Consider the following 25,183-nt stretch of genomic DNA (forward strand, 5'->3'; position numbering starts at 1 on the left):
CTCATTTTTAAGCAGTAACATCCCAAGGCCAGCTTCCTTGGCTCAAAGTGGCAGGAGAGTTATTATAATAAATCATATGAACTACCTTAGTGCCTAAGGAGCAACTAACAGTGGGTCCCCATTGTGCTAGGCAAAGCACAAACAGAGAATAGTAGATGGCCCATGCCCTGAAGAATTTACAATCTAAATATACAAGACAGACACAGAATGGGGGAAGGGGTAGAACCCACTGTTAGGTGTATTTTTATCACGTAGCTGGTTACAGGGTGTAGCTGAGCGGACTCACCCCTGCGGTGCCTTCTGCTGGTGACTCCTGGGAATTAGCTCATTCCAGCTCTGGAGCGCTTTCTGCAGGCCGGTGATCCGCCTGTCCTCTGGCCCCCCTGCCCCTCCCTGGACCCGGTGCCCCTTTATTTGGGGTGCTACCCACTGGCAGTACCCCACCAATCTGGGTCTCCCCTCCCTGGGGAACCCCCAAACCACTATCCCCACTTTGCCTCAGTTACTGCCTAGTCTCCATCTAGCCCCCGTTCACTGGGGCAGACTGCAGTGTCAGCCACTCACCATAGGCAAAGGGGTTTGGACCTGCTGCCTTTGCCTACCCCTAGCCTGCCTCTGCAATCCCCCAGTACCTGTTGGCTTTGTGCTAGGCCGCAGCCTGGGGCTTTCCAGGCAGGAGCTCCCCAGCTTCTCTGCCTTTCCCCATCCCTGCTCCACTCAGGTACCCTGTGTCTAGCTCCCTGCAGCCAGGCCCTTCTTCCTCTACAGGCAGAGGGAGACTCTTGTCTGCCCCTGGCTTCTCTGTCTTTATAGGGCCAGCTGAGTCTGTCTGGGGCATGGCCCCAGCTGCAGCCACTTCCCCCAATCAGCCCAGCCTAAAGGCTGCTTTCTCCAGCCACAGCCCCCTCCCAGGCTGTTTTTAATCCTTCAGGGCAGGAGCAAGGGACCACCCTGCTACACAGGGGTATAAAAACAAAGAATCAAAATCACAGTCTGCCTGTGTCTGGGCCTTCTCTCACTAGGATCGTCTGAGGCCTTGTTCTTAGGCTAAGGCCTTTGGCTAAGCAGCAGGGGCAGCCATAAGCTGGGAAGCGAAGGGTCACATCCTCACATCCCAAACCAGTCACACTGAAATAAGGTGCTACTGGGCTGTTAGGAAGATGATCCTGTCCTGATAGTGCCCATCACCACCAGATAAAGAAACAGATCTTAAAATGGTTAAAGAAAACCTAGTTTGACAGCAGCCTGTCTGGCAAGAAATCCCTTATCAATGCTTGTGGTTGTGAAAAAGATGGTTACTCACCGTAGTAACTGTTGTTCTTCAAGATGTATTGCTCCTATCCATTCCATGTAGATGTGCGCGCCGCGCGTGCACGGCTCTTCAGAACATTTTTACCCTAGCAACTCCGGCGGGCCGGCTGGGCGCCCCCTGGAGTGGCGCCGCCATGGCGCTGAATATATACCCCAGCCGGCCCATCCGCTCCTCAGTTCCTTCTTGCCAGCTACTCCGACAGTGGGGAAGGAGGGCGGGTCTGGAATGGATAGGAGCAACACATCTCGAAGAACAACAGTTACTACGGTGAGTAACCGTCTTTTCTTCTTCGAGTGATTGCTCCTATGCATTCCATGTAGGTGATTCCCAAGCCTTACCTAGGCGGTGGGGTCGGAGCGAGACGTGGCAGAGTGTAAGACTGCGGAGCCGAAGGCTGCATCGTCTCTGGATTGCTGCACCAACGCGTAGTGGGAAGCGAAGGTGTGAACAGAAGACCAGGTGGCCGCTCTACAGATGTCCTGGATGGGGACATGGGCCAGGAAGGCGGCAGACGAGGCTTGCGCTCTTGTCGAGTGAGCGGTGAGGCGGCATGGTGGCACGCGAGCAAGCTCGTAACATGTCCGGATACATGCCGTCACCCAGGAGGAAATCCGCTGCGAGGAGACCGGCTCGCCTTTCATGCGGTCGGCAACCGCCACAAACAGCTGTGGCGAACGCCGGAAGGGCTTCGTCCGCTCGATATAAAAAGCGAGGGCCCTGCGGACGTCCAGGGTGTGAAGCTGTTGCTCACGAGGTGAGGCGTGCGGCTTCGGGAAGAAGACCGGAAGGAAGATCTCCTGATTGAGGTGAAAGGCCGACACCACCTTAGGGAGGAAGGCCGGGTGTGGTCGGAGCTGCACCTTGTCTCCGTGGAAGAGGGTGTATGGTGGACTAACCGTTAGTGCCCGGAGCTCAGAAACTCGTCTTGCTGATGTAATTGCGACTAGGAAGGCTGTCTTCCAGGAGAGGTAGAGTAGAGAGCACGTGGCTAGTGGCTCGAAGGGCGGCCCCATAAGCTTGGCCAGAACGAGATTTAAATCCCAGGTTGGGGAAGGACGCCGCACCGGTGGGTACAAGCGGTCCAGGCCCTTAAGGAAGCGGGAAACCATCTGGTTGGAGAATATGGACCGACCTCCCATGGATGGACGAAAGGCGGACACGGCTGCCAGGTGCACCTTTAAGGAGGAGACCGCGAGTCCTTGTTGTTTAAGGTACCAGAGGTAGCCCAGGATTGTAGGGATAGGGACTAGGAAGGGATTAAGGCCGCGCTCATCGCACCAGAGCGCGAAACGCTTCCATTTTGCGAGGTAGGTGAAGCGAGTGGAAGGCTTCCTGCTTTCAAGTATGACTTGCTGTACTGCCACCGAACAGCCTCTCTCTGCGTGGGTCAACCATGCAGGTACCAAGCTGTAAGATGGAGGGACTGTAGGTTCGGGTGGCAGAGTCTGCCGAAGTCCTGTGTGATGAGGTCCGGCCATAGCGGAAGGGGAATGGGATCCCGAACGGAGAGCTCGAGCAGCAGGGTGTACCAGTGCTGCCTCGGCCAGGCCGGAGCGACGAGTATTACGTGGGCCCTGTCCCTCCGAAGCTTGAGTAGCACCCGGTGTATGAGCGGGAATGGAGGGAAGGCGTAGAGGAGGTGATCCGTCCAGGAGCACAGGAATGCGTCCGACAGGGAGCCTGGGGAGCGACCCTGGCACGAACAAAACAGGTGGCACTTCCTGTTCTCCTTGGAGGGAAACAGGTCTATCTGGGGAAACCCCCACCTCCGGAAAATTGTGTGCACCACATCCGGACGGAGAGACCACTCGTGGGAGAGGAACGACCTGCTGAGATGGTCGGCCAGCGTGTTCTGCACTCCTGGAAGAAAGGACGCTTCCAGGCGAATCGAGTGGGTCACGCAGAAGTCCCACAGGAGCATCGCTTCCTTGCAGAGCAGGGAGGAGCGAGCTCCGCCCTGCTTGTTCACATAGAACATCACCATTGTGTTGTCCATGAACACCGCCACGCAGCGGCCTTGCAGACGGGCACGGAAGGCGAGACACGGCAAGCGGATCGCTCGCAGCTCCCGGACGTTGATGTGGAGGGAGAGCTCTTGGGGCGACCAGAGACCCTGTGTGTGAAGGTCGCCCAGGTGAGCCACCCATCCCAACGCCGAGGCATTCGTGGTCAGGGTGACGGATGGGCGAGGAGGGCGGAACGGGACTCCTGCACACACGACCTCTGGGTCCAGCCACCAGCTGAGCGAATCGAGGGTAGGCTTCGTGACCGTGACCACCAATGCGGGCGGTACACCGATGCCAGCCAAGATTGATATGGGCGAAGGCGCAGCCTGGCGTGCGTGGTCACGAATGTGCAGGACGCCATGTGGCCCAGGAGGCGCAGGCAGGACTGAACCGTCATCGTGGGAAAGGTGTGTAGGTCCCGAATGATGGAGACCATTGTCTGGTGCCGAGATCGAGGGAGGCAGGCCCTGGCTAAACTGGAGTCGAGGACCGCTCCGATGAACTCCACCCGTTGCGATGGAGTTAAAGTGGACTTCTCGGCATTGATGAGAAGGCCCAGGAGCCGAAATAGGGATAGTATTTCCGTCATCTGGTCCATTACCAGCTGTCGGGATGTCCCGCGAACCAGCCAGTCGTCGAGATACGGGTAGACGTGTATGCGACGATGGCGGAGGGCTGCGGCAACCACTGCCATGCACTTGGTAAAGACCCTTGGCGCGGTGGACAGGCCGAAGGGTAGCACCGCAAACTGGTAGTGCGCGCTGTTGACCATGAAGCGCAGGTAGCGTCGATGGGGAGGGTAAATCGCGACATGGAAGTAGGCGTCCTTCATATTGAGGGCGGCAAACCAGTCTCCCGGATCCAGGGAGGGAATGATGGTCCCCAGGGTGACCATGCGAAACTTGAGCTTGAGCAGGTACCTGTTGAGCTCCCGGAGGTCTAGTATGGGTCGGAGACCTCCTTTCGCCTTGGGGATGAGAAAATATCGGGAATAAAATCCCCTGCCCCGCATGTCGTGCGGCACCTCCTCTATGGCCCCCAAGCTCAACAGAGTCTCGACCTCTTGTAGGAGGAAATGCTCGTGAGAGGGGTCCCTGAAGAGGGACGGGGAAGGCGGGTGGGAAGGAGGGGGCGAAATAAACTGAAGGCGGTACCCATACTGGATAGTACGAAGGACCCAGTTGTCCGATGTTATTTGGGACCACGCCGGAAGGAAGTGGGAAAGGCGGTTGTAAAATAACGGGGTAGGATCCGGGAAGGAGACTGATGGGCCGTCCTCGGGCGTCCCATCAAAAGGCCTGTTTGGGCCCTTGAAAGGGGCCTGGGCCTGGTTGCGTCTGTTGCCCGATGGTCTACGGCGGTTTAGGTTAGCACGCCGACTATTATATGGCCTTGACCTGGCCTGGGTAAAGGGCCGGTAGGGCTGCTGCCGGAATGACCTCCTCTGGGTAGCCGGTGTGTGCATACCCAAGGTGCGAATGGCAATTCGACCATCTTTGAGGGTCTGAATTCTGGAGTCCGTTTTCTCTGAGAAGAGACCCTGAGTGTCAAACGGGAGGTCTTGAAGGGTGTACTGCACCTCAGGCGGCAAGGTGGAGGACTGCAGCCAGGAGATACGCCGCATGGTCACACCGGAGGCCAGGGTTCTGGCTCCTGAGTCCGCCGAGTCCAGAGCGGCCTGGATGGAGGACCGGGAGGCTTTTTTGCCTTCGTCCAAGAGGGCCGAGAACTCTTGACGTGAGGCTGTTGGGATCAGCTCCGAAAATTTCGCCAGGGACACCAAGATGTCAAAGGTGTAACGAGCGAGAAGAGCCATCTGGTTGGCAATCCGGAGCTGGAGGCCACCCGCCGAATAGACCTTCCGGCCCAACAGGTCCATGCGCCGTGCGTCTTTGGATTTTGGCGCCAGAGCGGGCTGCCCATGCCTCTCCCTGTCATTTACGGACTGTACCACGAGGGAGTCCGGAGTCGGGTTGGTATAGAGGTACTCGTATCCGGTGGGCGGGACCGAGTACTTGCGCTCCACGCCACGCGCGGTGGGAGGGACGGACGCCGGCGACTGCCAGATGGTAGTGGCATTCCGCTGTATGGTGCGGATGAAGGGCAGGGCCACCCGCAGCGGGGCCTCGGCTCCAATGACGTTGGTCACCGGGTCGTCATCCTCCGGGACCTCCGCCACGGGGAGGTCGATAGCCTTCGCCACCCGTCGAAGAAGGTCTTGCTGGGCCCGCAAGTCAATAGGAGGGGGGTCTGCGGTAGAAGCCCCCGCCACCGCCTCATCCGGCGAGGATGATGAGGACAGACCTTGGACCACCGCTTCTGGAGCTGGTTCTTCCAGGGGGTGTGAAGCCGCCTCGGACCCTGGATGCTCTGCGGGACCAGGTGGCGACGGGGCCTCACCCGGTGGTGATGGGGGAGGCCTGCTCACCGTTGCTTCGGGCACCCTATGTTCAGCGCCCACGTGCCTCGGCGGAAAGGGGAGTCCTTGAGGCTCGTGGTAGGCCCAAGGGACCCAAAAACCCCACTGCTGTGGTCCGTGGTCCTGGCCTTGGGGGTCGGCCCGGAGATCTCTCCCGCTGCCCGCCTGAGAGGCGACTGAGGGCTGACGAGAAGGCAAAGGCGGGGCAGAGGCGCTGAAAGATTGCGCCGTGGATGCCGGCAGTAGGTCCCTGGGCGGTGCCGAGGATCGGTGCCGGTCATCGCGGTGCCGGGATGGAGAGCGGGACCAGCGACTGTTGCGGTGCCGGGAGCTCGACCGTGACCTCGACTGACGGCGTCGGGAGCGGCTTCGGGAGTCGCGGTGCCGGGAACGGTACCGGGATCCGGACCTCCCTCGGTACCGACGGTCGGGTGACCGGGACCGGGAGCGTCTCCGGGAGTGCGACCGGTACCGCGATGTTGAGCGGTACCGGGACTGCGACCGGTGCCGAGACGGAGAGCGGTACCGCGATGGTGAACAGTGCCGAGATCTGGATCGGCGTGGCGGTGACCGTCTGCGGGACCGGGAGCGGGACCGGGACCGACGTCTATCTCGTCCGTCAGGGGGAGGCGGCCGCATCATCGCCGGCTTGCCCACTGACTGAACGGCCCGCACCGGCGGTGCTGGGGGCCAGAGGCTCGGTGCCTCTGTGAGCTCGATGAGCTCTCTCGCCGATGAGAATGTCTCGGGCGTGGACGGGAGCTGCAGCTCAACCACGGTTGGCACCGGGGAGCAGGGTGGTACCGGACTCAACGGCTCTTGCGGTGCCGGAGTCAACGGTACCGTGCACGGTTTGTGCACCGCCGCAGCCGGTACCGGAGGCGCCGGTGGTGGCTGGGCAAGCGGTCCCGAAGCATGCGGCTTAGAGGCCGTCTGCGCTGTCTTCCGTTTTCTCATTGGAGAGAGGGAACGGTGCCGGGACGCCGGTGCCGGCTGCGGAGCTCGAGCAGTCTCGGTACCGGAGCGGCTCGGGGCCGCCGGTGCACTGCGCGCCGATGACGATTTCGGTGCCGCTGGGGTGGGCGCAGGAGGTTGAAGTGTCGCCTCCATAAGGAGCTGCTTCAGGCGAGTGTCCCGCTCCTCTCTAGTTCTCGGCTTAAACGCCGTGCAGATGGGACACTTATCTGGACGATGGGTCTCCCCGAGGCAGCGCAGGCAGGAGTCGTGCGGGTCCCCGACAGGCATGTGCCGCTGGCAAGCCGCACAGGGCTTAAACCCCGGTGCCTTGGGCATGAGCCCGCACCGGTTGTGGAAGAAGAGGGGCTAAACCCCCCTAATTCCCTTACTATACTATATCTAACTAAACTTATTCAACTAATCTAACAACTAAACTAACTTAACCAATTAAGTACACGCAGGGAAATGGAGAAACGCTAGGGCTGTGGAGGTAAAGGAGCACTCCACTGTTCCAACTGGCCGTCACGGGCGGTAAGAAGGAACTGAGGAGCGGACGGGCCGGCTGGGGTATATATTCAGCGCCATGGCGGCGCCACTACAGGGGGCGCCCAGCCGGCCCGCTGGAGTTGCTAGGGTAAAAATGTTCCGAAGAGCCATGCACGCACGGCGCGCACACCTACATGGAATGCATAGGAGCAATCACTCGAAGAAGAACCCTCATTTCTGTATTGTTTTATCTTTATGGCCACCACTTTTACAATGTTCAACAGTCTGGTTCTCTAACTGGTTTTGTCTGCTGTATAATTAATTTTGCTAGATGTAAGTTAATTAGGGTAGTGGGATACAATTGGTTAGAGAATTATGTTTCAATGTGTTAGGATTGGTTAATTAAATTTCAGTACAATGATTGGTTAAGCAAAGGTATAGCTGACAATGTTACTATATAAACTTAGTCAAACAGGATGGGGAGCAGGGAACGGGGACACAGGGTAAATGCTTTGCGGCATCAGAGCTGGTAAGGGGGACACGGGGAAAATGCTCTGCGGTGTCAGAGCGGATAAGGGGGACACGCCGCCGAAGACCCCAGGCCTCCTGAATCCTCTGGGCAGCCCTGAGTGACAATCATTCCCTTGTCTCTGTCGGGTATTCCATTGATGTAGGTTACTCCCAGCCAGTCCTTAATGACCCATTCATATCACCCCATGACAGCTACGTGACAAAACACCTCACGTCTCCTGCTCTTTATAAACACAACAATACCAATGACAGCAGGAAACTGAGGTGTGCATTGGCATCATACAAGTATCACCAAAAGTCCCACCTCTATCACACACACACTGCTCACAGCCCCCGGAGAGAAAGCAAAGCACAGGAACTGGACGTTAGTCCAGCAAACACAGTGGAGGACAAGCTGCAATCCTCACACACTGGTCAAAAAGGAGAGGCAGGTGGGTCCCTACCCACAGAGAGGGGCTGGCTACAGGCCTGATATCTGAGGGGTCATTCCTTGAGCAGACCATGGAGGCAGGTCAAAGGCTTCGCTACCCCAGAACTGTGACATCGCAAAAGCACATTCTGAGGAACTAGGAAATCTAGTGACTCAGGGGTAATGGGAGGGAGAATTACACTCCCCCAGTATCAGAGGGGTAGCCGTGTTAGTCTGGTTCTGTAGAAGCAGCAAAGAGTCCTGTGGCACCTTATAGACTAACAGACGTTTTGCAGCATGAGCTTTCGTGGGTGAATACCCACTTCTTCAGATGCAAGTGGTGGAAATTTCCAGGGGCAGGTTTATATGTGCAAGCAAGAAGCAAGCTAGAGATAACGAGATTAGTTCAATCAGGGAGGATGAGGCCCTGTTCTAGCAGTTGAGTGAAAACCAAGAGAGGAGAAACTGGTTCTGTAGTTGGCAAGCCATTCACAGTCTTTGTTTAATCCTGAGCTGATGGTGTCAAATTTGCAGATGAACTGGAGCTCAGCAGTTTCTCTTTGAAGTCTGGTCCTGAAGTTTTTTTGCTGCAGGATGGCCACCTTAAGATCTGCTATTGTGTGGCCAGGGAGGTTGAAGTGTTCTCCTACAGGTTTTTGTATATTGCCATTCCTAATATCTGATTTGTGTCCATTTATCCTTTTCCTTAGAGACTGTCCAGTTTGGCCGATGTACATAGCAGAGGGGCATTGCTGGCATATGATGGCATATATTACATTGGTGGACGTGCAGGTGAATGAACCGGTGATGGTGTGGCTGATCTGGTTAGGTCCTGTGATGGTGTCGCTGGTGTAGATATGTGGGCAGAGTTGGCATTGAGGTTTGTTGCATGGATTGGTTCCTGAGCTAGAGTTACTATGGTGCGGTGTGCAGTTGCTGGTGAGAATATGCTTCAGGTTGGCAGGTTGTCTGTGGGCGAGGACTGGCCTGCCACCCAAGGCTTGTGAAAGTGTGGGATCATTCTCCAGGATGGGTTGTAGATCCCTGATGATGCGCTGGAGGGGTTTTAGCTGGGGACTGTATGTGATGGCCAGTGGAGTCCTGTTGGTTTCTTTCTTGGGTTTGTCTTGCAGTAGGAGGCTTCTGGGTACACGTCTGGCTCTGTTGATCTGTCTCCTTATTTCCTTGTGTGGGTACTGTAGTTTTGAGAATGCTTGGTGGAGATTTTGTAGGTGTTGGTCTCTGTCTGTGGGGTTAGAGCAGATGCGGTTGTACCTCAGTGCTTGGCTGTAGACAATGGATCTTGTGGTGTGCCCGGGATGGAAGCTGGAGGCATGAAGGTAGGCATAGCGGTCGGTAGGTTTTCGGTATAGGGTGGTGTTAATGTGACCATCAGTTATTTGCACCGTAGTGTCTAGGAAGTGGACCTCCCTTGTAGATTGGTCCAGGCTGAGGTTGATGGTGGGGTGGAAGCTGTTGAAATCATGGTGGAATTTTTCTAGAGTCTCCTTCCCATGGGTCCAGATGATGAAGATGTCATCAATGTAGCGTAGGTAGAGAAGGGGCGTGAGTGGACGGGAGCTGAGGAAGCGTTGTTCCAGGTCAGCCATAAAAATATTGGCATATTGTGGGGCCATGCGGGTGCCCATAGCGGTGCCACTGATCTGGAGATATATGTTGTCATCAAATTTGAAATAGTTGTGTCTGAGGATAAAGGCACAGAGCTCAGCAACCAGTTGTGCTGTGGCATCATCAGGGATACAGTTCCTGACAGCTTGTATTTCATCAGCGTGTGGGATGTTGGTGTAGAGAGCCTCTACATCCATGGTGGCCAGGATGGTGTTTTCTGGAAGGTCACCAATGCATTGTAGTTTCCTCAGGAAATCAGTGGTGTCACGGAGATAGCTGGGAGTGCTGGTGGCATAGGGTCTGAGTAGAGAGTCCACATATCCAGACAGTCCTTCAGTGAGAGTTCCAATGCCCGAGATGATGGGGCGTCCAGGATTTCCAGGTTTGTGGATTTTGGGCAGTAGATAGAATAGCCCTGGTCGGGGCTCTAAGGGTATGTTTATTTGTTCCGGTGTAAGTGTAGGGAGTGTCCTGAGTAGATGGTGCAGTTTCTTAGTGTATTCCTCAGTGGGATCTGAGGGAAGTGGCCTGTAGAATTTGGTGTTGGAGAGTTGTCTGGCGGCCTCCTTTTGGTAGTCAGACCTGTTCATGATGACAACAGCACCTCCTTTATCAGCCTCTTTGATTATAATGTCAGGATGGTTTCTGAGGCTGTGGATGGCATTGCGTTCTGCACGACTGAGGTTATGAGGCAAGCGATGTTGTTTTTCCACAATTTCTGCCTGTGCACGTCGGTGGAAGCATTCAATGTATAGGTCCAGACTGTCATTTCGACCCTCAGGAGTAGTCCATGTGGAGTTCTTCTTTTTGTGCTGTTGGTGGGAGGGTAACTGTGTATCAGTGCACTGTTCAGTGTTGTCCTGGAAGTATTCTTTGAGTCGGAGACGGCGAAAGTAGGCTTCCAGATCGCCGCAGAACTGTATCATGTTGGTGGGGGTGGCAGGGCAGAAAGAGAGTCCCCGAGATAGGACAGACTGTTCTTCTGGGCTGAGTGTGTGGTTGGATAGATTGACGATATTGCTGGGTGGGTTAGGGGTATCACGGTTGTGGCCCCATGTAGCAGGCAGGAGTTTAGACAGCTTACAGTCCTTTTTCCTTTGTAGAGAGGTGAAGTGAGTAATGTAGATCTCCTGTCTTATTTCAGTGAAGTCCGTTTGTATGGAAGTTTGGTTATTGATGAGGGTCTCCAGGTTAGAGAGCTCTTTTTTGATGTTTTCCTGTTTGCTGTATAGGATGCTGATCAGGTGGTTCCTCAGTTTCTTTGATAGAGTAAGGCATAATCTCTCACTGTGGTCTGTGTAGTATGTAGATAGCAGTGGATTTTTTACCTTTAGTCCATTAGGTATGATGTCCATCCGTTTACATTTGGAAAGGAAGATGATATCCGTTTGTATTTGTGCAAGTTTCTTCATGAGGTTGATGGATTTCCACTCCATACGGCTAAATGCAGTGCCTTGCATGGTGTCAAGTATCAGAGGGGTAGCCGTGTTAGTCTGGTTCTGTAGAAGCAGCAAAGAGTCCTGTGGCACCTTATAGACTAACAGACGTTTTGCAGCATGAGCTTTCGTGGGTGAATACCCACTTCTTCAGATGCAAGTCTCACTGAAGGACTGTCTGGATATGTGGACTCTCTACTCCCCCAGTGTGAGGAGAAGGCTGGGGAATTACACACTAACATTCAGGAGCAACAGCCCCTAATTCTTCCGGAAAAGGAGAAGGTCAGAAACAAGAACTGGGCCACGCAGCCTCAGGAGGGACAGGCTCAGAGATCCAAGGAGCCGGGAGGGAAGACAGCTTGTGGCTGCTGCAGATGGGGAGAGGGGGGACAAGACTCTCTCTAAACTCTCACTCTTCTTGACCCCGACCTGAGTTTACGATCTATGACCCAGTCTCACGTCTTGTGGGCAATTTTATACTCGCTAGAGGTAACATGTCATGATCAGAGAATTGCTTATTAGCTTGGAACATGCGTGGAGGGGCAAGGAGGTGAACATAGATAAATGGGTTATTCAGGGCAGGTCGACACTACAGCCAGGATTGACACTCTGAGATCGATCCAGCCGTGGTCGATTTACTGATACGATTTAGTAAACGTAGCCTAAGCTTGCTACAGTTCAGGGCCTTATATTACGTTGAGGCTTTGTGAGAGTGGTTATGCTGAAGTCTGGGATTTACCTGAGGTTTGGGTAGGGATTCAGGGTTAAAGGTCTGGAATCCCCCACAGCTCTAGATCCCCAAACCTCTCCTCCCTCCCACTGACCCACCCACCCCACTTCCTGGGTGCCCTTCCTCCACACTCCCCTCTCCTTATGGGAAATAAGGGAAAAAAGGGGGACAAAGAAACTTGTCAAAACTTGGATGATGAATAAAGTTATTACTGCTCAGGTTCTTTAGAGACCCCACAGCTTCTAATAACCCAGGGGACAGGACTCCTTACCCAGCGAGGTCACCGTCTCATAGTTCTCCTGCATCACATCCCTGTAGAGGGCTCTCTGAACAGGATCCAGCAGAGCCATTTCCTCCCTGGTGAAATACACAGCCACCTCCTCGAAGGTCACCGGCCCCTGAAAGAGCAAGAGTCCAACACTCAGTACCTGCTGCCCCACTCACAACCCCACTACTCACAGAACAGCAGCACCAGGTAAATGGAAGCTCCGGGAGGCACATGTTAACAGAGTCCCACCCCACCTTGCTTAGAGCAGCCAGGAGGCATCAGAGGGCGGAAAGAGAGAAACTTTGAGTCTCCCAGCTGACAGACGGAGGCACGGTCGTCACATTTATCACATAGCTACTAACCAGAGCTTAATATAGGAGATGGGGCTGTCTCTGGACCCTGCTGCTGGCTCCCTGGTAGGAATCCCAACACTCTCCAAATAAAATATATGGAAGAAAGGGGAACTCAATAGTAAAGAATCTAAGTTAGAAGGTCAGAATTGTAGAAAGTTGGCAAGGGAAGCTATCAGAAATCAATGATCAACCAATGAAAATAAGAAGGAAGTTTTTAAAAGTACAAAATTAATCCTAACAATGGTAGTGGTACATTACTAGATGGAAATGGCAGAATTAACAACAATCATGCAGAAAAGGTAAAATGTTCAATAAATATTTCTCTCCTGGATTTGGAGAAAAACAGATGATGTAACTCATAGCACAAGGTGTTGACGCTGACAGTCTTTCCATTCCAAAAGTAACTCATGAGGACATTAAACAGCAGCTGTTCAAGTTAGATGTGTTTAAATCAGTGGGTCCAGATAACTAGAGTTCTGAAAGATCTGCTGGAGGAGCGTGGTGGACTGTTAATGTTGATTTTAATTAGGACTTGGAACACTTGGGAAATTCCACAAGACTGGAATAAAGCTAATGCTGTGCCAATATTTAAAAAGTATAAAAGAGATGACGCAGCTAATTACAAGTGTGTCAGTCTGACATCGATACTGGGCAAGAGAATGGAGCAGCCGATACTAGATTTCATTAATAAAGAAAGGAGGGTAATATAATTAGTACCCATTAAAAAGGTGTAGACACAATAGATCCTATAGATCCTATCAGACTAACTGGATATCCTTACTGGATGAGATCAAAAGTTTGGTTGCAGCTAATAGTACTGATGTAATATACGTAGGCATATGAGTTGCTTCAGCACAATATTTTGACTAGAATGTACAAAATACACACGGCATACATTAAATAGATTAAAAACTGGGATTTTAAATAGGGAACCACGGTCGAGTAGATTTCTTTCTAGCGGGTTCCCGCAAGGATTGGATCTTGGCCCTGTGCTATTTAACATTCTTATCAATGACCTGGAAGAGAATATAAAATCATCACTGATAACGTTTGCATTTGCCACAAAGACTGAGGATGGGGGGTAACTAATGAAATGTCAGTAGGTTCAGGTTTCAGCACTGGGAGTCTGGGAAGTTTTCGCAGCCCTGGCTGGAGGGTTATTTCCTGTTCCACAAAGAGGGAAAGTTCCATTCCCTACACTTGTGCCTTGACATTAGGACCTATCTGACACTACAGCCCATATTCAGCATAGTGGCAGGATTATAATATGATTAGGACATGAGGCATTTTGTACAAGATGAGTCATGTGCGGTGTCACTGGAAAAGTTATGATTTGCTGAATATGATACCTGTGTGCATGGATCATGTTTGGTATCTGAAGTTATGGATATTGACTCTGCATCTGTCTTTCAAATGTGCTTACTCTGAGTAACACCCACAACGAGCCTTTCAGGTACAATGAAGAAGCCAGACAGTGCTGATGGTTCAGCAACAAAGACATGTGACCAGACCACATGACAATGAACTTTATTTTGGTACCTGTATTTTTCCACAAACTGGACTGGGAACTTAGTTTAGAACAAAGGGTTCCTGCCATATGGAAAAGCTACATAAGGTGGGGTGTGACATCATCTCTTGGTCTCATTCCCCGCACAAGAAAACTCCTGGAAGCACCTGAGGAACAAAGACTGAAGTGGGACTGCTTGTAGCGTCAGTCAGGGTAAGAAATTGCTAATTCAAATTCTATCCATCTAGTTTGTTAGGCTTGGTTTGAGTTTTTGGTTATTTGCTAAGTAATCTGCTTTGATCTATTTGCTAACACTTATGGCTGGGAAATTGGCTGTTGTCTTCTCTCTCTCCTTGAGTGGCTCAGGTAAAGCACTCAGGTAGCTTAGTTGGATGCCTGGCGCCACCTGCTGTCGTGTTGGGTGATAACAGGCCCTGGAGAGGCTAGTTGAATCTCCAGCAAAGCAGCGTGAGAAGGGCCAGCCCAGCTTGAGGGTTAGAGGACACAGCGATTCCCAGAAGCCCCCCAGACTGCACCCTGGGGTGACAACCCATCACACCCTAAGAGTACACAAGTCTCAGCAGGTTTGTCACATCCTGTCCCCTCCCTTTCTCCACCCAAGATACTTCCTGCCTCCCACCACCTCTAGCAGCTCCCACCAGTGGTGAGCTCCAGCCGGTTCGCATGAACCGGTTGTTAAATTTAGAAGCCTTTTTAGAACTGGTTGTTCCAGGACAACTGGTTCTAAAAAAGTTTTTAAATTTAACAAAGGCTCGGGCAGCTGTCCACCTGGCCCCTGCTCCCCTCCCGCTCTCCTCTGAACGCTCCGCCCTCCTTCTCCTCCCCCTCCCCTGCTTCCCACGAATCAAATGTTTGAGGGAAGCCTGAAACAAGCAGCAGGCAGGTAAGCCGGGTCGGGAGGGGCGGTGGGACGGCGTGCGCGGCCCAGTCCGGCTCCCCCTGGCACTGGCTGAGCCCCCAGCCAGGTCCCGGCTAAGCACCCCTGGCTTGGGCTGGTCCCGGCCGAGCGGCTCTGATCCGGCCCAGCATGGGCCCCGCAGCACCGGTCCTGGCCGAGCAGCTCCAGCCCGGATCAGGGAGTCGGGTCCTGCAGCCCAGTCGCGGTCCCGGCACAACAGACCTGGTCCTGGCCCCAGGCAGTGTGGTAAGGGGGCAGGGAGCAGGGAGGGGGTGTTTGGTGGGTTGTGGGGGGTGGATAGGGGTCGGGGCGGTCAGAGGGCAGGGAACAAGGGGGTTGAATGGGGGCAACGGTCCCGGGGGGCAGTCAGGAAGGAGCAGGGGTTGGATGAGGTGCTGGGGGGCAGTCAGGGACAGAGAGAAGGGGTGGTTGGATGGGGCAGGAGTTCCAGGGGGGCATCAAGAATGAGAGGAGGGGTTTGATGGGGCGGCAGGGGGCAGTCAGGGGATGGGGAAGGGGGGGATGGGTCAGGGGTCCCCACGGAGGGTGTCAAGGAGCATGGGGGGTTGGATGGGGCAAGACCCCCGGGGGGGGGCATGACCCCCTCGTGAGGTGAGGAAGAGGGAACCTGTTGTTAATATTTTGGCAGCTCATCACTGGCTCCCACCCTCCTGTACATTTACTGCTTCTCTCCCTCCAAGCAGAGCCCACCACCAGCTCCCTGAGAATCCCTTACCTGAGCCAGCTCCATTGCAGCCATTTCCTTCCCCCTGGGAGGAGGGGATGATTTGGGGCGAAACGTGGACGTTATTCTGTAACCTGCCAGGGCGAGAAGGGCAATGTGAGAGAATTCAGACAGGGTTTCTGTCCTTTCCACATGTCGATTCCCCCCAGCATTGTTCCCTGCCAATGGACATTCTAGGTTCTGCCACACTGTGAAGCACAGAGTGACCTTCTCCCAGTACAGGCCTAGCCCCCTCCTACCAGGGTGTAGCCCTCTGACACATGGTGAAACCCTCCCAGGAGCAGAGTCTCTCTGTTACACTTATCAAGTTTGCGGAAGATACCAAGCTGGGAGGGGTTGCAAGAACTTTGGAGGATAGAACTGAAATTCAAAATGATCTGGACAAACTGGAGAAATGGTCTGAAGTAAATAGGATGAAATTCAATAAGGACAAATGCATAGTACACCGCTTAGGAAGGATCAATCAGTTGCACACATACAAAATGGGAAATAACGGCCTAGGAAGGAGCGCTGCGGAAAGGGATCTGGGGGTCACAGTGGATCACAAGCTAAATAGGAGTCAACAGTGTTGCACAAAAGCAAGTATCATTTTGGGATGTATTAGCAGGAGTATTGTAAGCAAGACACGAGAAGAAATTCTTCTGCTCTCCTCCACACTGATTAGGTCTCAACTGGAGTAGTGTGTCCAGTTCTGGGGGCCACATTTCAAGAAAGATGTGAACAAATTAGAGAAAGTTCAGAGAAGAGCAACAAAAATGATTAAAGATCTAGAAAACATGACATATGAGGGAAGATTGGAAAAAACTGGGGAAGACTCAGAGGGGACAATCACAGTTTTCAAGTACATAAGAGGTTGTTACAAACATGCCGGAGAAAAATTGTTCTTCTTAACCTCTGAGAATAGGACAAGAAGCAACGGACTTAAATTACAGCAAGGGCGGTTTAGGATGGAGATTAGGAAAAAAACCTCCCTGTCAGGGTGGTTAAGCACTGGAATAAATTGCCCAGGGAGGTTGCCCTCCCCTCCCTCGCTGGCTTACGATGAAAATGGCTCAGTGGGCTGTGACACTTGTCCCTAGAGAGAAGGGCTACGTGGAGGGTCACAGTGAGCCTCTGAGGCTAGCGAAATCCACCAGGAAATGCAGGGCCCATGGAGACAAGAACAGAGCTTTGTCACACTGCTTTAACTTTGTAAACAACTCTCCTTTCCTTTCAAATAAATCTTAATACAGGTCGTGACAGGACTGGCTAGAAGTGTTGTCTTTGTTGGAAGATCTAAGAGTCATTTGACCTAAGGAAGTGACTGGTCCTTTGGGCCTGGCAGTAACCTGAACGTTGCTGTGATTCGTGGGGTAAGGCAGTGGTTCTCAACCATGAGTCAGGGGCCCCCGGGGGGGGGCCGGGAGCAGCTTTCAGGGGGCTGCCAAGCAAGGCCGGCATTAGACTCGCTGAGGCCCAGGGCAGAAAGCTGCAGTCCCAGCGCATGGGGCTGAAGTCTGGGCCCCTGAGCCCCACCACCCAGGGCTGAAGCAATGTAGCTTTGTGGGGGTCTGGGGCCCCAGGAAGTTGCCCTGTTTGCTACCCCCTAACACCAGCCTGGCTGTGATGTTATTAATATAACCTGTGACTGTGTAGTTCATTGGTGCAACCACTTATATATTTGCAGCAAATGTTACACAACAGTTGTCGTGTAAGGTGTCTATGAAAAGGTTATAATTTGCTGATGATGATGATACTACCTGTGTGGGTGTATCATTTTTACAGTCAAAGTTATGAATATTGGCTACGTTCTTCTACATCAATGTGTTCTGATTCTGACATGACATGAACAAAAGGGAGGAAAAATAAACATAAACGCCAAGTTGCAATACAGGTGGGGAAAAGGACGATCACGGTTAAGCCAAACACGTCAAAATAAAAATTAATACAAAAAAGGGGAGGGGGAAGAGATCAGGTATGTGGAGATCCCCTTGATATTTCAACGCACATTGTTAGAATCAAAGTTCAGACTTGACACTGGAAAACCTGCAACTACCTGTCTCTCTGAACACCTGTGATGAGCAAGATGGAGTTGGGACACTTGTTCTGCTTCAATCATTTATTGTCTCTCTGTTCTCTCCTTCTTCTCCCCCCAATTCCTCGTCTCCAATGTCTCTGCCTTTCTCCTCTTGCTCCCTCTCCCCTGCCCTTTCCAGGAACTCACAGTCTACAGCATTTAGGACAAGCCAGAGCTCCCATGTTCTGTACATGAGCCTGTGTCAGAGGACGTGTGACCCCGTCAGAACCAGTCACCAAATCAATATGACCTTTATGGGCGACTTCTCTGCCTGCTCTGCAATTTACACCACCCCCCACTGAAGGGGGTGGGGTACAGCTCTGACTGAGAGGCCCCACAGGAGAAACTTCAGCCCAAAGACAAATTTGTGTGAAATGTTGAGAAGTGAAGAGCCCCCTTCCCTTCCCCCCAAATCCCCAGAACTCTAGAGTCACCCCCATGGCATCAGCACAGCGAACCCAGTGAGCTGGGGTTACAGAATACAAGGGGGAGGGAGCAGGGGAGAGAGGTGACAGGGAATCTCTCTCTTTCCTTCTCTCTTAACTTTCTGTTCGTCTCTTTCCTTCCAGGAACTGCAGTCACAGCAGGGAGGGGTTTGTCTCTTTATTAGGGATCCCTCTGTGTCACGGACGCTGCAAAAGTCATAGATTCTGTGGCTTCTGCAGTGGCCACTGCGGCTGACTCCGTGGCTGCCCCAGCAGCTGGCCTGGGGGCAGCTTGAGCAGTGGTTCCAAGGGTGGCAGGCGCAGCCACAGCTCAGTGGCTCCTGGCACCTGTCCCGAGGTGGCCGGAGCAGGGCTGGCCTCTGGGGCTCCCCTCACCTGGCAGCATATGGAGTGGCCGTGGGTCCCCGGGGCTTCTCCCCCAGTACATGGTGCCACGGGCCCCCTGGACTCCCTGCGCCCACAGCTGGTGCCATGGAACCCCTGGGCCTCCCTCCCCACGATTCAATGAGGGGTATTTATGGTATAAGTCATGGTCGGGTCATGGGCAATGATCTTTTGGGTTTTGCCCGTGATCTGTCTATGACATTTACTAAAAATACCTGGGATTAAATCTTCACCTTCCTCATTATCGATCAAATAAATCGAAACGCCTCCACCTGCAAGTGGATTTAGCCCAGGACCCTCAGAGTCAGCAGCTGTTACGCCCCCACTGAGCTCTCTGGTCAGGTGTCCTAGCGCTGGAATCTTTTCTCTCCATTAAGGCACTTCAGCACTTCAATGAATTCACCTTTCAATCTTCTTTTGATAAGCTAAACAGGTTGAGCTCTTTCAATAGCTCACTAGAAGGCATTTTTCTCCAGCCCTCAGAACATTTGGTGGCTCTTTGCTGCCCCAGCTCCAATTTCACAACATCTTTTTCAAAGGAGAACACCAAAACTGGAGGCTATTCCAGTATCAGTCTCACTGATGCCGTGTCACCTCCTGTGACATTATTGACATAATCTGTAACCGTATAGATCACCGTTGCGACCGCTGTTCTATTTGTAGCCAATATTGTAGAAAGGTTGTAGCGTAAGGGGTCTATGGAGAGGTTCTGATTGGCTGATTATAATTATGCTATTTCTAGATGTGTATCATTTTTATAGTTGACGTTATGAATTCCTGCTCATTTCCCCACTGGCTGGAGCATGGCTAGAGTGTGTCTGTGGTTAATGATGTTGCTATAGATTGTTTGTTTCCTGCCTTGGCAATTCAGACAGTCCCTTTTCCCAACATATCTCCAGCACATCATTAGTTCCAATAACAGGGGCAGCTTTTCTCTGGGGCACTGAGATTTTTTGGGGAGTTGGTGGCTCCTTTCTTTCCTCACCCTGGAGTAAACTCATAAGAACATAAGAACATAAGAAAGGCCGTACCGGATCAGACCAAAGGTCCATCTAGCCCAGTATCTGTCTACCGACAGTGGCCAATGCCAGGTGCCCCAGAGGGAGTAAGCCTAACAGGCAATGATCAAGTGATCTCTCTCCTGCCATCCATCTCCATCCTCTGACGAACAGAGGCTAGGGACACCATTCTTACCCATCCTGGCTAATAGCCATTTATGGACTTAGCCACCATGACTTTATCCAGTTCCCTTTTAAACATTCTTATAGTCCTAGCCTTCACAACCTCCTCAGGTAAGGAGTTCCACTAGTTGACTGTGCGCTGCGTGAAGAAGAACTTCCTTTTATTTGTTTTAAACCTGCTGCCTATTAATTTCATTTGGTGACCCCTAATTCTTGTATTATGGGAATAAGTAAATAACTTTTCCTTATCCACTTTCTCAACATCACTCATGATTTTATATACCTCTATCATATCCCCCCCTAGTCTTCTCTTTTCCAACCTTAGTCTTCTCTTTTCCAACTCAGCTTTTTATTCCATGGTTCATGTTTTATGGAATAACAACATCAGCATGAAGAAAGAGGAGAGTGAATATCTCACTGCCAGGGCTGAAGGTGGCCACGTCCCCTCTGTCTGACCGTTGCCATTGCAGGAGAGAAGGTTTCAGTGGAATCGAATGCCCTGGCTCAGACAAGAGACACAGGGAGGTTTTGCTGTTCATGGATCCATGCAAAGGAAATTGTGTCTCTGTGTGAAACTGAGGAGGGACATGAAATGCCCACAGGGTAGCGCAATGCCCTAAGCTAAGGCAGGAGGGTGAAGGAATCGGGCTGAGGAATGACTGACGTGGACTCACCTGGTATTGAAATGACATTTGTTTCTGACAGGCAGTGAGAAACTACATTAATTCAGATGCGGGGTTGAGGCTTCTTTAGCTCCTTGTAGAACTTGAACTTGATTTCCCAGAAGGGAGAAAGGGAAAGTCTGGGGCTCCCTTGAGTCCCTGGCTGGGTCTCCTGGGCAGTGGAAAACATCCCTTGTTTGGCCCTGCCAAGGGGATCGTGGAGGCTGAGACGCCCCTCGGCTTGGATCAAAGGGGGAGTTGGATGGAATTTATCACACAACTCTCCCTGCTCCCCAGAGCCCCACGGGGAGAAGCTAGAGAAGGGGGAGTCATTCCTCCCCTGCGCTCCCAGAAGAGCTGCTAGCAGGGCCGCCCAGAGGCGGGGGCAAGTGGGACAATTTGTCCCAGGCCCTGGGTCTTGCAGGGGCCCCCACAAGCAGGAGCGTAGCTAGGGGGGAGCAGGGGAGGCTGCTGCTCCCCCACTGAGCACATTCCCCCAAAGTGGCGCCTTAGTAGGAATTTGGAATAAGGTGGAAAGATCTGGAATTTCCCCCCCCCCCCCCCCACACACACCTCCTGGGGTGGCAGGGGGTGCAGGTGGAGGGGCAGAGCCCAGGGCTGGGGTGGTGGTGGGGGGTGTCGGTGGGGGAGCAGTAGGGGGGAAAGGGCAAAGCCAAGAGCTGGGGCAGCATGGGGTATGTGGGGGGCAGAGCCCAAGGCTGGGGTGGCAGGGAGGTGCAGTGGGGAGCCCAGGGCTTGGATGGGGGCAGCCAAAAATTTTTTTGCTTGGAACGGCAAAAAACCTAGAGCTGGCCCTGCCTCCACCCACCGTGAGGTAGGTAGGAGCAGATCATTATTATCCCTACTTGAAAGAGGGAGAAGCTAAGGCTGAGAAAGGAGAATTGACTTGTCTGAGGTCACACAGCCAGTCAGGGGCAGAGTTGGGAATAGGACCCAAGAGCCCTGATTTTCAAACTAACCATCGGATCTTGAATTTCAGAAATTGAATGACCTGAATAAAATGCTCTCAGATGAGCTCCAGACCAACAACAGTGCACAGGAATTATTCAGCAAGTATTTGAGGAGAATCATGTTAGAGAGAATCATGAACTGCTCAGAGACCATTAATGCAGAGAAGCAGCAAAATTTGTCAAACATAGAACTGGTTCTGACTTATTTCCTTGGTCTTGAAAGAGAACAACAAGGACCTGAGTCTCCTCCCTGTCAATAACCCCTGCTCAGCCAATCAGGGTAGAGACTGAGGACGGGAGGCTGAGGGTTCTCACCAGAGAGCCCAAAGGATGGCCCAGGTCATTGGTGGGGATCAAATAAAATTCAGAATAAAATTCTGCCTCCTTAAGCTCGTGTTTTCCATGCCTAGAATTCAACTGTCACCAGATGGATCAGACTGAACAGGTTTCAAACCTCAAGGAGGCTCTTACCTTCTAAACAGGGACGGCTGTTTTCTAGTAAAATCACTAAAAGGGAAGGAGAAAACTCAAAAGAGTTTCCTCCTGGCGCTCACGTCCGTGAACCTGAATACTCTCTCAGTCCTCAAAGAGAGACCTGGAGAAGGAGACTTGCTGAAGCAAAGCCACAGGGGTCTCTGAGGTTTCCCTGGCCCCTCGCCCCTGTCCTGCCTGGCTGATGTCAGCATCTCTCTGTGAGGTCACCACCTCCCCACCAATAGTTTGAGGTCCTGCAAAAAACCTTTGTGATGTCACTGCCACACCCCTCCCTTGCTGGCCTAATGTCCTGCCCCAGGCCAGGCACTTTGGAGGTTTGAGCTACTCCCTGTGGATCACCCCACTCAAGGAGGGTTCGTTCTAGGCAGCAAGCCGGCTAGACAGGGAAACATCAGACGCTGCTCCCAATGCTACACTCAGTTTTTCAGAAATTAGTCGACTTTATGGCCAGAAGAGCATCTAATCTGACCCTGTATGACACAATAGCAGGTGAGGGAGGGGGGCTGAGGAGGCGAGTGGGTGGGCAGTGGCGAGGGGGCGGGTGAGCCGGCAGAGAGCCAATATTCATAACTTCAACTACAAAAATGAAACACATCCAGAGATAGCATCATTATAATCAGCCAATCAGAACCTCTCCATAGACCCCTTACACGACAACCTTTCTACAATATTGGCTGCAAATATAGAACAGCGGTCGCAACGGTGATCTATACAGTTACAGATTATGTCAATAACGTCACAGGAGGTGACACGGCATCAGTGAGACTGATACTGGAATACTGCCTCCAGTTTTGGTGTCCTCCTTTGAAAAAGATGTTGTGAAATTGGAGTTGGGGCAGCAAAGAGCCACCAGATGTTCTGAGGGCTGGAGAAAAATGCCTTCTAGTGAGCTATTGAAAGAGCTCAACCTGTCCAGCTTATCAAAAGAAGATTGAAAGGTGACTTAATTGAAGTGTTGAAGTGCCTGCAGGGAGAGAAAAGATTTGGGTATTAAAGGGCTCTTGAATCGAGCAGAGAAAGGCATAACAAGACCCAATGGTTGGAAGATGAAAAGAGACAAATTCATATTACAACAAAGGCACAAATATTCAACAGCGAGGATGATTCACCACAGGAACAAGCTACCAAGCTACCAAGGAAAGTGGTGGATTCTCCATCTCCTGATGTCATTTCATCTAGACTAGATGCCTTTCTGGAATGTATTTGCCCCCAAAGTAGCTATTGTGCCATACAGGAGGCCTGTGATATGCAGGGGGTCAGATTAGATGCTCTAATGGTCTTTTCTGGACATAAAGTCGACTCATTTCTGAAAAACTGAGTGTAGCATTGGAGCAGCATCTGATGTTTCCCTGTCTAGCTGGCTTGCTGCCTAGAACGAACGCTCCTTGAGTGGGGTGATCCACAGGGAGTAGCTCAAACCTCCAAAGTGCCTGGCCAGGGGCAGGACATTCACCCACGAAAGCTCCTGCTCCAATACGTCTGTTAGTCTATAAGGTGCCACAGGACTCTTTGCTGCTGTTATTACTACAACTCTCTAAGCCAAACCCTCGTGAGCGCAGCAGGGACTAGCGTGACTGGATATCCCAATTTTGGGGCCTTTTTCTTATATAGGCTCCTATTACCCCCACTCCCTGTCCCGATTGTTCACATTTGCTGTCTGGTCACCCTAGCAGGGGCTGCACACAGGGCTGCATTAACCCTTCAGGTGCTGAGGTTTCCCTCTCTCCATCCCCAGTGCCTGTGATCAGGAAACAGACATCAGGGCTCCCAGGTGCTGTACAGACCATGACTGAGATCGGGACCCCATATTGCGCTAGGTGCTGTACAATCCCTGGCCAACACTGGGACACCCAGGGGTTTCCCCTCAATTTCCCTGAGCCTCTGCTGCCCAACTTCTTCTGACTCCATCTGGATCACCCAGGAGCAGCGACAGGGTTTCTGGCACCCTAGGCAAAATTTGGGGGGCGGCATTTTGTGCGCTACACATGGAGTGCACAGGAGCTTCCGGTTCCACTCCTATCGTGCTGCCGAAGAAGGACTCTCCGCCGAAATGCTGCAGGTGACAGCAGCAATCATTGGGCTGCTCAATTGCCTGCTGCTGTTTTCCGCGGCATGTTGGCGGAGGGTCCATCTTTGGCGGCGCAACGGGAGCGGAACCGGAAGCTCCCGGGCGCCCCGTGGGGAGCGCACAAAATGCCACCCCCCGAATCCTGGCACCCTAGGGTCAACTAAAGGAAGCATCAACCCTGGGATCACCCCCTGTGACGTTATTGATATAAATGGGGACCATATAGAACATGGTTTGCAACCAAGATCCTGTAGTGGCACCAAATCTTAGGTAAAGGGGGTCATATAAGGTGTCTAAGACCAGGTTATGGGTTGCTGGTTATGATTATGCTGTCTGTGTGCATGTATCACTTTTAGTTGAAGTTATGTATATTGGCTCTATACCGTCTGTATTTCAAGTTGGTAATGTGCTTCTGGGTGATATCCCAGACAAGCTGGTGTTAGCTCTGCTTAGCCTGCTTGATGGCCCATTAAGGACCATCAGCTACACAATTGACCCATGGAGAGAAGGCAGACATGCCTTGTGACTCAGCAAGGTATGCAGAGACTTGTCCATGTGACTGCAGACTCCATTTTGCTGTGATTTTCCACAGTAAGAACAAAGAGGTTCTTACACCTGGAAAAGCCTATATAAGGCTGATGCATCATCTCCATCTTGTCTTCAATCCTGCTTCTTACCTCTGGAGGGACTTTGCTACAAACTGAAGCTCTGCACAAAGGACTGAGGACCCATCCCAGCTGGGGATGTACTCCAGAGACTTGATTTGAACCTGCAGTTTACTCCAGCACTGCTGCAAGCCTGAACTAAGAACTTTGCCATTACTGTCTGTAATTGATTCTATTTAACCAATTCTACCTCTCATCTCTACCTTTTTCCCTTTGTAAATAAACCTTTAGATTTTAGATTCTAAAGGATTGGCAACAGCGTGATTTGTGGGTAAGATCTGATGTGTATATTGACCTGGGTCTGGGGCTTGGTCCTTTGGGATCGAGAGAACCTTTTACTTTTATTGGGGTGTTGGTTTTCATAACCATTCCTCTCCAGGACGAGTGCACTGGTGGTGATACTGGGAGACTGCAGTGTCTAAGGAAATTGCTTGTGTGACCTGTGGTTAGCCAGTGGGGTGAGACCGAAGTCCCTTTTGTCTGTCTGGTTTGGTTTGCCTTGGAGGTGGAAAAACCCCAGCCTAGGGCTGTGACTGCCCTGTTTGAGC

At 52.2% G+C, this 25,183-nt stretch overlaps 1 pseudogene; it reads left to right on the plus strand.

The window, feature by feature from the left end:
• The window catches only part of LOC123352277, a 154,320-nt pseudogene that overhangs the window by 118,179 nt on the left and 10,958 nt on the right, over window positions 1–25,183 (plus strand).

The sequence above is a fragment of the Mauremys mutica genome, chromosome 18, assembly GCF_020497125.1.
Source record: "Mauremys mutica isolate MM-2020 ecotype Southern chromosome 18, ASM2049712v1, whole genome shotgun sequence".
Taxonomy (NCBI): Eukaryota; Metazoa; Chordata; order Testudines; family Geoemydidae; genus Mauremys; species Mauremys mutica.